Source organism: Triticum urartu, chromosome 2 (genome assembly GCF_003073215.2).
Source record: "Triticum urartu cultivar G1812 chromosome 2, Tu2.1, whole genome shotgun sequence".
Taxonomy (NCBI): domain Eukaryota; kingdom Viridiplantae; phylum Streptophyta; class Magnoliopsida; order Poales; family Poaceae; genus Triticum; species Triticum urartu.
The window spans coordinates 333,535,536-333,547,352 of record NC_053023.1 but is presented as its reverse complement, the minus strand read 5'-3'; positions in this window follow the sequence as shown (position 1 = coordinate 333,547,352).

The following is an 11,817-nucleotide window of genomic DNA, read 5'->3' as shown; positions in this document are numbered from 1 at the left end:
TTGTTGTTGCACCAGAAAGTATGCATCTGAATTCTGAGGGACTTCCTCAGTCCTTCGGCTTCCTATCGCATAATATCTGATCGATGTCTTTCAACTTGAAGTTGAGACTCAAGAAGCCAAACTAATTCAGGCAGCAAGTTCAAAGAGCTGGTGCCAGCAGTAGTAGGCAGTAACTTGAACACTACATCAAGACAGGACTTTGGGGTTGTCTCAGTGTCTTCAATATAGTTTTTATCAGCTTTCTTGTAGACCAGCAGGGATGTCTCATTATCTTGAACCTTATCTGCATTACTTCCTTTACCATTGCATAACGAGGTACTCTTCTCCAATATTTTATCCGCGTTCTAAAAGAGAAACAAACAAACACATCACAGGTTTACCATGTTGTATATGAAACTCATTTTCGTAAACCAGTTCAGTAGTAAGGTGGACATGATAACAGCATGAAACAAATATATATCTATGTAGTATGGTCACTGTATGGTCTATATCATTCTAGTTTATGTTGCCAAATCAAGATAGAGACAGTTCGAATCATATCTATTTAAGATAAAGTAGCATAGACAGAATATAAATGTGGGAAACTACACAGCAGTAACAACACTTGTAATGTGCATGGCACGAGAACATAACTGTTTATTCAATTGAAACTTAAATCAACATAGAGCAAGTTACAACAGCAAACACATTAAAGAAATAGGTTTAAAACATACCTATTGCGCCATTGGAGTTTCAGTTGCATCCTTCAAATTTGAAATTAGTTGGTATGAGTAAATACAGTGATGCAAGAGCAAACCCATAGCTACGGAACCTGACCTGAGAACCATTCTTCTTCTGCTTTAAGCGTTGACTTGGGGTTCGGAGTGGTGGTCCTCGTGCTTTGGGCACTGCAGTTGCCTTACTAACTGCTCGTGTTTGGGTGCTCTATGGTGGAGACAGTGTTGGGTCATCTGGAACTGGGTTACTATCTGATGGGGTTGGGGTTAGAAGGGGTGTAGTTGGTTCTCTGTCCAACTGGGTAGGGGTACATGCTACCTCTTGAGCACTGTGTTGGATTTCCTTGAAGAGGAAAGGATGATGCACCAAAGTAACGTAAGTATTTCCCTCAGTTTTTGAGAACCAAGGTATCTATCCAGTAGGAGGCTACACGCGAGTCCCTCGTACCTGCACAAAACAAATAACTCCTCGCAACCAACGCAATAAGGGGTTGTAAATCCCTTCACGGTCACTTATGAGAGTGAGATCTGATAGATATGATAAGATAATATTTTTGGTATTTTTGTGATAAAGATGCAAAGTAAAATAAAAGCAAAGTAAAAATCAAAGGAAATAACTAAGTATTGGAAGATTAATATGATGAAGATAGACCCGGGGGCCATAGGTTTCACTAGTGGCTTCTCTCAAGAGCATAAGTATTTTACGGTGGGTGAACGAATTACTGTTGAGCAATTGACAGAATTGAGCATAGTTATGAGAATATCTAGGTATGATCATGTATATAGGCATCACGTCCGAGACAAGTAGACCGACTCCTGCCTGCATCTACTACTATTACTCCACTCATCGACCGCTATCCAGCATGCATCTAGAGTATTAAGTTCATGAAAACAGAGTAACACCTTAAGCAAGATGACATGATGTAGAGGGATAAATTCATGCAATATGATAAAAAAAACCATCTTGTTATCCTCGATGTCAATAATACAATACGTGCCTTGCTGCCCCTACTGTCAGTGGGAAAGGACACCACAAGATTGAACCCAAAGCTAAGCACTTCTCCCATTGCAAGAAAGATCAATCTAGTAGGCCAAACCAAACTGATAATTCGAAGAGACTTGCAAAGATAACCAATCATACATAAAAGAATTCAGAGAATATTCAAATATTGTTCATAGATAATCTTGATCATAAACACACAATTCATCGGTCTCAACAAACACACCACAAAAAGAAGATTACATCGAATAGATCTCCACAAGAGAGGGGAGAACATTGTATTGAGATCAAAAAAGAGAGAATAAGCCATCTAGCTAATAGCTATGGACCCGAAGGTCTGAGGTAAACTACTCACACTTCATCGGAGGGCTATGGTGTTGATGTAGAAGCCCTCCGTGATGGATGCCTCCTCCGGCGGAGCTCCGGAACAGGCCCAAGATGGGATCTCGTGGATACAGAAAGTTACGGCGGTGGAATTAGGGTTTTGGCTCCATATCTGACCGTTTGGGGGTACGTAGGTATATATAGGAGGAAGGAGTACGTCGGTGGAGCAACATGGGGCCCACGAGGGTGGAGGGCACGCCTGGGGGGGGGGGTAGGCGCGCCCCCCTACCTCGTGGCCTCCTCCTTTATTTCTTGACGTAGGGTCCAAGTCTCCTGGATCATGTTCGGTGAGAAAATCACTTTCCCGAAGGTTTCATTCCGTTTGGACTCTGTTTGATATTCCTTTTCTTCGAAACCCTAAAATAGGCAAAAAAAACAGCAATTCTGCGCTGGGCCTCCGTTAATAGGTTAGTCCCAAAAATAATATAAAAGTGGATAATAAAGCCCAATAATGTCCAAAATAGTAGATAATATAGCATGGAGCAATCAAAAATTATAGATACATTGGAGACGTATCAAGCATCCCCAAGCTTAATTCCTGCTCGTCCTCGAGTAGGTAAATGATAAAAACAAATTTTTTGATGCGGAGTGCTACTTGGCATAATTTTAATGTAATTATTCTTAATTGTGGTATGAATATTCAGATCCGAAAGATTCAAGATAAAATTTCATATTGACATAAAAATAATAATACTTCAAGCATACTAACTAAGCAATTATGTCTTCTCAAAATAACATGGCCAAAGAAAGTTCATCCCTACAAAATCATATAGTTTAGTCATGCTCCATTTTCGTCACACAAGAATGCTCTCATCATGCACAACCCCGATGACAAGCCAAGCAATTGTTTCATACTTTAGTAATCTCAAAACTATAAACTTTCACGCAATATATGAGCGCGAGCCATGGACATAGCACTATGGGCGGAATAGAATATGATGATGGGGGTTATGTGGAGAAGAAAAAAAGGAGAAAGTCTCACATCAATGAGGCTAATCAATGGGCTATGGAGATGCCCATCGATTGATGTTAATGAAAGGAGTAGGGATTGCCATGCAACAGATGCACTAGAGCTACAAATGTACGAAAGCTCAACAAAAGAAACTAAGTGGGTGTGCATCCAACTTGCTTGCTCACGAAGACCTAGGGCACTTGAGGAGGCCCATTATTGGAATATACAAGCCAAGTTCTATAATGAAAAATTCCCACTAGTATATGAAAGTGACAAAACAAAAGACTCTCTATCATGAAGATTACGGTGCTACTTTGAAGCACAAGTGTGGCAAAGTGAAAGTGCGTTATATCGACTAGAGGGGGGTGAATAGGCGATTTTTATGAAATTCTTCACTGAGGAATTTGCCGGTGAGGAAATTCCTTAGTGAAGAACTACTAGCAGCGGAATAAGTACTCAGAAGTAAACATAACTGAAGACAAGCATGGTCATCATGATGAAATGAAGACAAGCACAGAGTACTGAAAGCGTAATCACATTATAACACATGATGAAGACAAACAGACTGAAGAAATTGAACCGAGGAAATTGAGAAAGTCTTCAGTCAAAGTCTTCAAACACAGATAAGAACAAGTGTACAACACAGTTATGAGGAAATGAAAGAGTTGAGGAAATAGAACCAGTAAGCTTGGTGAAGACAATGATTTGGTAGACTAGTTCCAACTGCTGTCTCAGTTGTACGTCTGGTTGGAGCGGCTGAGTATTTAAACTCGAGGACACACAGTCCCGGACACCCAGTCCAGAGCACGCAGCTCAGGACACCAAGTCCTCACCGTATTCTCCTTGAGCTAAGGTCACACAGACCTCGCCCAATCACTCGTGGTAAGTCTTCAGGCGACTTCCAAACCCTCACAAACTTGGTCACTCGGCGATCCACAATTCCTCTTGGATGCTCTAGACCATGACGCCTAACCATCTGGAAGAAGCACAATCTTCAAAGGTAACAAGTGTCGGATCCACGCAGGATCAATCTCTTTAGTGATGCTCAATCACTTGGGGTTTGTAGGTGTTTGGGTTTGGGTTTTTCCTCACTTGATGATTTTCGCTCAAAGTCCTCAGAGGATGGGTTGCTCTCAAATGACAAGTGTCAGTTTCTCTCAGAGCAGCCAACTAGCTAGTGGTTGTAGGGGGCGGCTATTTATAGCCTAGGGAGCAGCCCGACATGATAAGACAAAAATGCCCTTCAATGATATGACCGTTAGGTGGATAGATATTTTGGGACAGTTGGCGCATAGCACAGCAATGGTCGGAATTTTGAGTAGCAAAATCCTCAGGGCTATCATGTTCCTCACTATGTAGACAATCCGCACTGGCGAATTTCTAACTCCTCAGTCAGAACAAATTCCTCAGAGACCAGAAGAACTTCGCCTCTGTCACTGAAGAATATGACTGGACTGTATGAGATTTCCAATGGCTTCACTCGAAGGGATTGGTAGGTATAGGATATTGAGTTGAGCATCACATGGAAAATTTTCCTTAGTATTTCCTTGACCCCCTTTAACAGTACGGTGTTTCCTATGACTCAAGAAAGAGAAAATGAAACTACGAAAACAAAATTCTTCACGCTTCATGTTCCTCGAATGAATACCAAGTCTTCACGGTCACACCAATTTCTTCACTTTCAAAGTCTTCAGAAAGTCTTCAGAAATCCAAAGTCTTCAGTCGAAGAACTTCATTTTTAGGGGTCGACTTTCTCTGTAAATATTAAACTCCTCATAGACTTATAGACCTGTGTACACTCACAAACGCATTAGTCCCTTAACCTATAAGTCTTCAATACACCAAAATCACTAAGGGGCACTAGATGCACTTACAATCTCCCCCTTTTTGGTGATTGATGACAATATAGGTTAAGTTTTCAACGGAGATAAACATATGAAGTGTAAATACTGATATTGAGGAATTTGATTGCAAGATATAGAAGAACTCCCCCTGAAGATGTGCATAGTGAGGAATTTGCTTTTGAAGCAATGCACACTTCAAGAGTTGAATCATGGAGATCTCCCTCTATATCTTGTAATTCATACACGCATTTGACATTTAATAGTGAAGAATTTGAAATGCATGATGAAATATGGTGACTGATGTAATTCAGCATGCATGCATTAGCATATATGAGGAATAAGCATGCAGAAAAACATATCAGAAGTATCAAAGCACCATCGGGTTTAAGTTTACAACTCAATCCAATAAAGTCTCAGAAGAACGAGAGTTGTAACTTAACAAAAAACGCCCATATAGAAAGACCTGGTTGAAGACTAACTCAAAATTCTCCCCCTTTGTCATCAAATGACCAAAAGGATCGAATATGAGGACTAACGCCCCTGAAGAATATCAAGTTGATGAAGGAGCGCCAGCGTTGTTGGGGTCGTTTGTTGTAGTAGGGCCTGTCGCAGTGTCGTCCAAGTCTTCATTCTCATTAGTGTCGCGCGATGAAGAAAATGAGCTGGCCACCAGAGAAGGAACCATGACCTTCTTGAATTTCTTCAGTGGAGGTGAAGACCAGTCAAAATCTTCCTTGAGACCCATTTTCTTCAGATCGTCTTCACCATACAGATGTGACAGTATTGCCCAGGTGCGACCGAAAACTTCATGGAGGTAGTAATGGTTTTTCTTCACTGCATTGTGTGTAGCAGTCATGTTGTGTAGAAATGAACCAAATTGACGCTTAACTGATTTATGATTTCGATCCACCTTCTGGTGAAGACTAAGCAGAAGCTCACGATCAGTCATCACACGAGGAGCAGTGGCTTGAGGAGTAGACTTGGGTGCATTGGCAGATTCATGTGTGGTAGAGTCATCATTGGTGGAATAAGAGGCAGCTTTGCGAAACTGACCATCCAATGGATGAATGCCTTCATCTATAACAGCTGGTGCCTTGCCCTTTTCATCAATTGACGAATAGGTCTGCTTGAGGACTTCAATCAGGGGCAAGTAGCTGAGATGATTCTGAAAATCAGCTTTGTAGTTGAGTGAAGACCTTGTCCTGAGGAATCTCATAATCTAAGGTGCATAAGGCTTCAGCTCAAACGGAGACAGTGCAACATTTGCCAAAGTCCTCATGAAGAAATCGTGATAATTGATAGGAATGCCATGAACGATGTTGAATACTAGATTCTTCATGATGCCAATAATTTCCTCATCAGATGAGTCGTGGCCTTTGATAGGACTCATTGTCCTCGTAAGAATACGATAGACAGTTCTGGGCACATAAAGTAATTCCTTCACGAGGAATTTGGTTCTTGGTGCCTGACCTGGCTTCAAAGGTTTCATCAGAACCTGCATGTAGTGATTTGTAAGCTCAGGTTCACTGTAGATGCAATGAGCTTCTTCAAGGGGAGGACTGAGTGGTAAGGCACGAAGCAATTCAGAAGCTGGTGCAGTGCAGTGAGTGTTTTCAGACATCCAGTTCAGCACCCATGAATTCACATCTTCAGAATCTCCTGTGATGTGCAGCGTTGCATAAAATTAAAGAATCAGTTCTTCATTCAATCACAGATGTCAGAGCAAAAGTTTAACAATCCAGCGTCGTGAAGAACACTGAGGACTGGCGCAAAGCACGATAGAGATTCCATATCCACGTGAGGAATGTGCTCATGGTAGAAGATTTTCTCTTTGTTGAACAACACTGAGGAATAGAAATTGGCTTGACTAGTAGTCTAGAAACGCCTCTTCCTAATGCGAGCAGAGTTATAAGGGTTGTAGTCTTCGAAGAATACATGCTCGCCGAAGAAATCATCAGCCTTGAACTTTTGCTTGCGTGAGAATGGATCCTTTGGCTTGGGCAGAGGAGTGTCAGTGAGTTGCATCACGACCTCAGGAATCGCAATCTCAGGTTCTTCAGGCTGAGGAATTTCTGGTTCCTCTTTAGTGGTAGTATGCGTCTTTAGATGTTCAGCAGCAGAAATTTCTTCAGCGCTAGTGGCTGAAATTTCCTCATGTACAGATGAAGTGGGGTGAGTTTCTTTAGAGCCCATTTGAATAGTTTGTGCGGGGGACTGAGGTATTTGCTGCAATGGTGTGAACATTGGAGAGTTTGGATGCTGACTTTCCCAGAATTCATCACTCATCACTGGTGTGGAGCAGCCAACCTCCACATCTTCATCTTCCATTTCTTCAACGCCAGCCTCTTCAGCTGTGAACTGAGGCATATGCGAGGAGATAACAGGTGTTGAAGGGATCGTATCCACTTCAATTTCTTCATCAATCTGCTCTGACGAAGCAGCAAAATGATTTCCTTCATCAGATCCGCTAAGGATCTCATATTCTTCACCGAAAGGAACAAGGTCCTTTGATGGCATGGTTGAGATCGGAACAACGTCAATGGGATTAGCAAATGAACTGGTCAAAGGCTTCATCTTCTTCAGAGCTGAAGAATCTGAAGTAGCTGATGCTTTCCTTTTCTTCACTGCTGCACGCTCTGCAGCCTTGGTCTTCTTCACATCTGATGCAGATGGAAGGATCGGAGTTGGTGTTGGCGAGGAGGAGCAGAGGAATCTGGTTGATTTTCTTCAGGCACAACTGATGCAGTTGCCCTGATTTCTTCACTTTCTTCAGGCGCACCACTAGTGGATGCCCTGGCAATTTCTTCAGCGGCTGGAATGCAGTCATCAGCCCTAGAACTCACATTTTCTTCAGCAGCCTGATTTTCATCAGCGGTGCTGGCATGTTCTTCAGTCGGTTGAGCAGATGCTTCAGCTTGAGGAATTTCCTGTTGCGTTGGGGCAGCAACATTGGAAGTGAAGTTATCAGCAAGTCTCACAAAAAGAACTTTGGCTCCAAGCCAATCGGCATGGTATGCGTCAAATTCATCACTGAGTTTCTTGATCTCAGATTGAGTAGTGACAAGTTCTTCAGTTGTCATAGAGACAACGTTTTTCTTCAGATAGCGCTCCTTCTTGTATTGTGCTTTCTTGATCTGCCTGGCCTTCTCAAATTTCCATTTTTCCTATTGTATGAAGTGGGTCAGCATGTGACTTTGGCCAGGAGTCATCTTGAAGTCAGGCATGGGAGTGTTGGGGTCCTTGTGCCAAACGTCAATGTATTCGAGGATCAACTTGGGATCCAAAAGAAGTGGCACATTTGTTCCCTTGGCTCTAGCGGCCCTGACTTGCCTATCTCTGATGATTTCAGCAAGTTCATAATCATCAGCTTCATCTTCTTCAGACGGCACTTGGAAGGCGACCTGCTTCTTCTGAGGACTAGGGCGGGGACCTCGTCCAGCGGTGGCCTTTGTCTTCAGTAGAGAGGGTCCCATTGAGGAATTTGGTGCAGCTGAGGAACTAGCTGAAGCTCCTGAGGCAATTGAGACGCCTGTTGTCCTTTGACACGTGGCGAGATGCACAGGTGCAGAGGACTTTGTTGGAGCGGCCGAAGACTTTGGCGGAGGAGCTGAGGACTTTTGAGGAACAGGAGCAGCATGAGGAATTTGCCGTGAGGGCTTTGAGGATTCTGGCCGTGAGGGCATTGCTGAGAAACTTGGCCTTGAGGGCACTGTTGGTGAAGCACTTGGCTTGCGCGCATGCTTCTTTGACATAGCCTTCTTTGGCTTGATAGCAGAGGCCTCAACAGAGGCAGCAGCAGTAGAGTCTTCATTGAATTTCCTCAGTGCTTCTCTAGCTTGCTTAGCCGACTTGGCTTGGCGCTTGGCCCATTCATCAGGATAGTCCTCACCGCGCTTGAGGCTGGTGGGATCTGCTATTTGGCCAGGCGCCAATGGAGGTCTTGGGCATGGAGTATTGAGTGCGAATTTCTTCATGTATTTGGGAGTGACATATCTGTACTCCCTCCACTCTCTAGCCCATCTCCTTTCTATCTTCTGAATGCACACCTTGCGCTGATTTTTGTCTTCCTCAGGAGGTGTGCAGTACCCAACATATATATATCATCAGGGATCTCAAACGCTGTGTTGACCTCAGCCCTCTTTCCTCCTTTCCGTGGCTTCTTACCGTCAGCCATTTTCTTCAGTTGAGGAATTTCAACAATTGAATTCTCTGAAGAAGTATGCAACTTCTTTTCGAGGAACGCTGCAAATGAGTTAAGTTCTCATCAACTGCAAATGAGAACCTAGTGATTCAGCGGCTGACATGAGTACCTATGAACAAAGTATAGTTGCGAGGAATTTGGAGAGGTCATATGCGTTCTCAGAAGGTTTTGTAAAAAGAACAAGTTTGAGGAATTTGACCAGATGAGTCTTGAAGAATTTCACTAAGCGTGCGTTGTCTTAGGTTCCAGAGATGTGTAGATAAAAAAATCCACACATTTGAGGAATCTTGAAGAAAAACATAGCTTAGAGAAACGAATCAAGAACATATGATATGTGAGGTGTTTTAGTGTGTGAAGATATAAAGAAAAACACCTTTGAAGATTTTGTAGATAATCATTCGAATCAACGAGGGTAGTAAAAGAAACTTTTAATTACCTTGGATGAAGAACACGACGAACAGTGAAGTGGAGAAGTGAAGTTCGTCTGTGTAGATCTTCCACGCCCTAACTCAGCGGAGGAAGACGGCTACAACAGCGGCAGAGTGAAGATTTCCGCGGCCGGTGCGAGTACGGTGGCGACGAGGTCGAGGCAGTGAAGCTCTTCCTCACCGGCGACGATGAAGTAGCGGCGGCGCTATGGTTTGAGAAGCTCGAGCTGGAGAGAGGTTGAGCAGAGTAAAAGAAGTGAGGAAGGGGAAGAGGGGTATTTATAGCCACGGTGAAAAACTGTTCGCCCGAAGAAATTGGACGAACGTGCCCCTGACCCTTCTCATTCGCTTGACATGTGTCACCCACGTACTGAGAGGTGGAGATCGTGTGCGATCGTGGGTGAATGGATAAGTGTATCGTGGGATGCGGAATGGTTTGAGCGGCAAAGCCAAAAATTTAGATAAGATAGGTTTTAAAGTTTCGTTCGCAATTTCTTCAGCTGACAAGGACACGGTGAAGATTTTGAACAAGTTTCAAATAGAACGCACATGAAGAATTTGTGAACAGATTGGGTTGAGTTTAGCATAGAGGGGGAATGGTCCGATCACATTCACTTAGCAAAAAGAAAAACTTGAAGAATTAGCAATAAGTGAATGCTGTAGAGGACATAAACTCATATATATATATATATATATATATATATGTAGCCAATGAAGAAAAACGAAGGAAACAGTGAAGACAATCCAAAGTATAAGAATGATGATTTCAGACACCGCATACAATTATCGTAGGGTTCTGAGAATCAAATTCTTCGTTAATTTCTTCACAATAAGAGTGTTATTCTTCATTGATTGAAGAAAAACGTTTCTTCATGTGTTGCACATCTAAGTCATCAATTTTGCATAAGTGTTAGGATGAGTGTCCTTTTCAAAGAACATTCGAAGATTCTAGGATATTTAGCTCACACCGCAACTTGCTAAATCTCTTCTCATCCAAGGGCTTTGTGAAGATATCGGCTAGCTGTTCTTCAGTCTTCACATGCTCAATACAAATGTAGCCTTTCAACACATGATCACGAAGAAAATGATGACGAATCTGAATGTGCTTTGTCTTTGAGTGTTGAACTGGGTTGTGAGCAATCTTGATGGCACTCTCATTGTCACAGAAGAGAGGCACATACTTCATGTTGACGCCGTAGTCCTTGAGAGTTTGCTTCATCCATAGCAATTGAGCACAGCAAGAACCCGCGGCAATGTACTCAGCTTCAGCAGTAGATAGTGATACGCAGTGCTGTTTCTTCGAGGACCAACAGACCAAAGATCGTCCGAGAAAATGACATGTACCAGATGTTGACTTGCGGTCCACACGATCACCAACATAGTCAGAGTCAGAATATCCAATGAGATCAAAAGCCGAGCCCTTGGGGTACCATAATCCAAGTGTTGTTGTGTGAGCTAGATATCGAAGAATATGCTTCACAGCCTTATGGTGTGATTCCTTTGGTGTAGCTTGAAATCGGGCACACATGCAAACACTAAGCATTATGTCTGGCATAGATGCACATAAGTATAATAAAGAGCCAATCATGGAGCGGTATACCTTATGATCAAAGTCGATACCATTTTCATCAGTGCATAGATGGCCATTTGTGGGCATAGGAAATTTGACGCCTTTGCAATCTTGCATGCCGAATTTCCTCAGTACATCCTTGAGGTATTTCTCCTGAGATATGAATATGCCATTGCGTTGTTGACGAATTTGAAGACCTAAGAAGAATTTCAACTCTCCCATCATAGACATTTGATATTCTTCACTCATCATATAGGCAAATTCATCACCATAACGTTGGTCAGTATAGCCAAAGATAATATCATCAACACATATTTGGCACACAAACAATTCACCATCATAAGATTTAGTGAAAAGAGTAGGGTCGAGTGAACCGTCTTTGAAGCCTTTCTTCATGAAGAATTCCTTCAAGGTATCATATCACGCCCGTGGGGCCTGCTTGAGGCCATAGAGGGCCTTGTTGAGTCTGAAGACTTTGCCAGGATTCTTTGGATCCTCAAAACCTGGGGGTTGAGCAACATATACTTCTTCCTCAAGCTTACCATTGAGGAATGCACTTTCCACATCCATTTGATATAAAGTGATATCATGATGGTTAGCATAAGAAAGTAATATGCGAATAGCCTCAAGTCTAGCAACAGGTGCAAAAGTTTCATCGAAATCAATTCCTTCAACCTGTGTGTAGCCTTGAGCTACGAGCCGTGCCTTATTCCTCACCACAA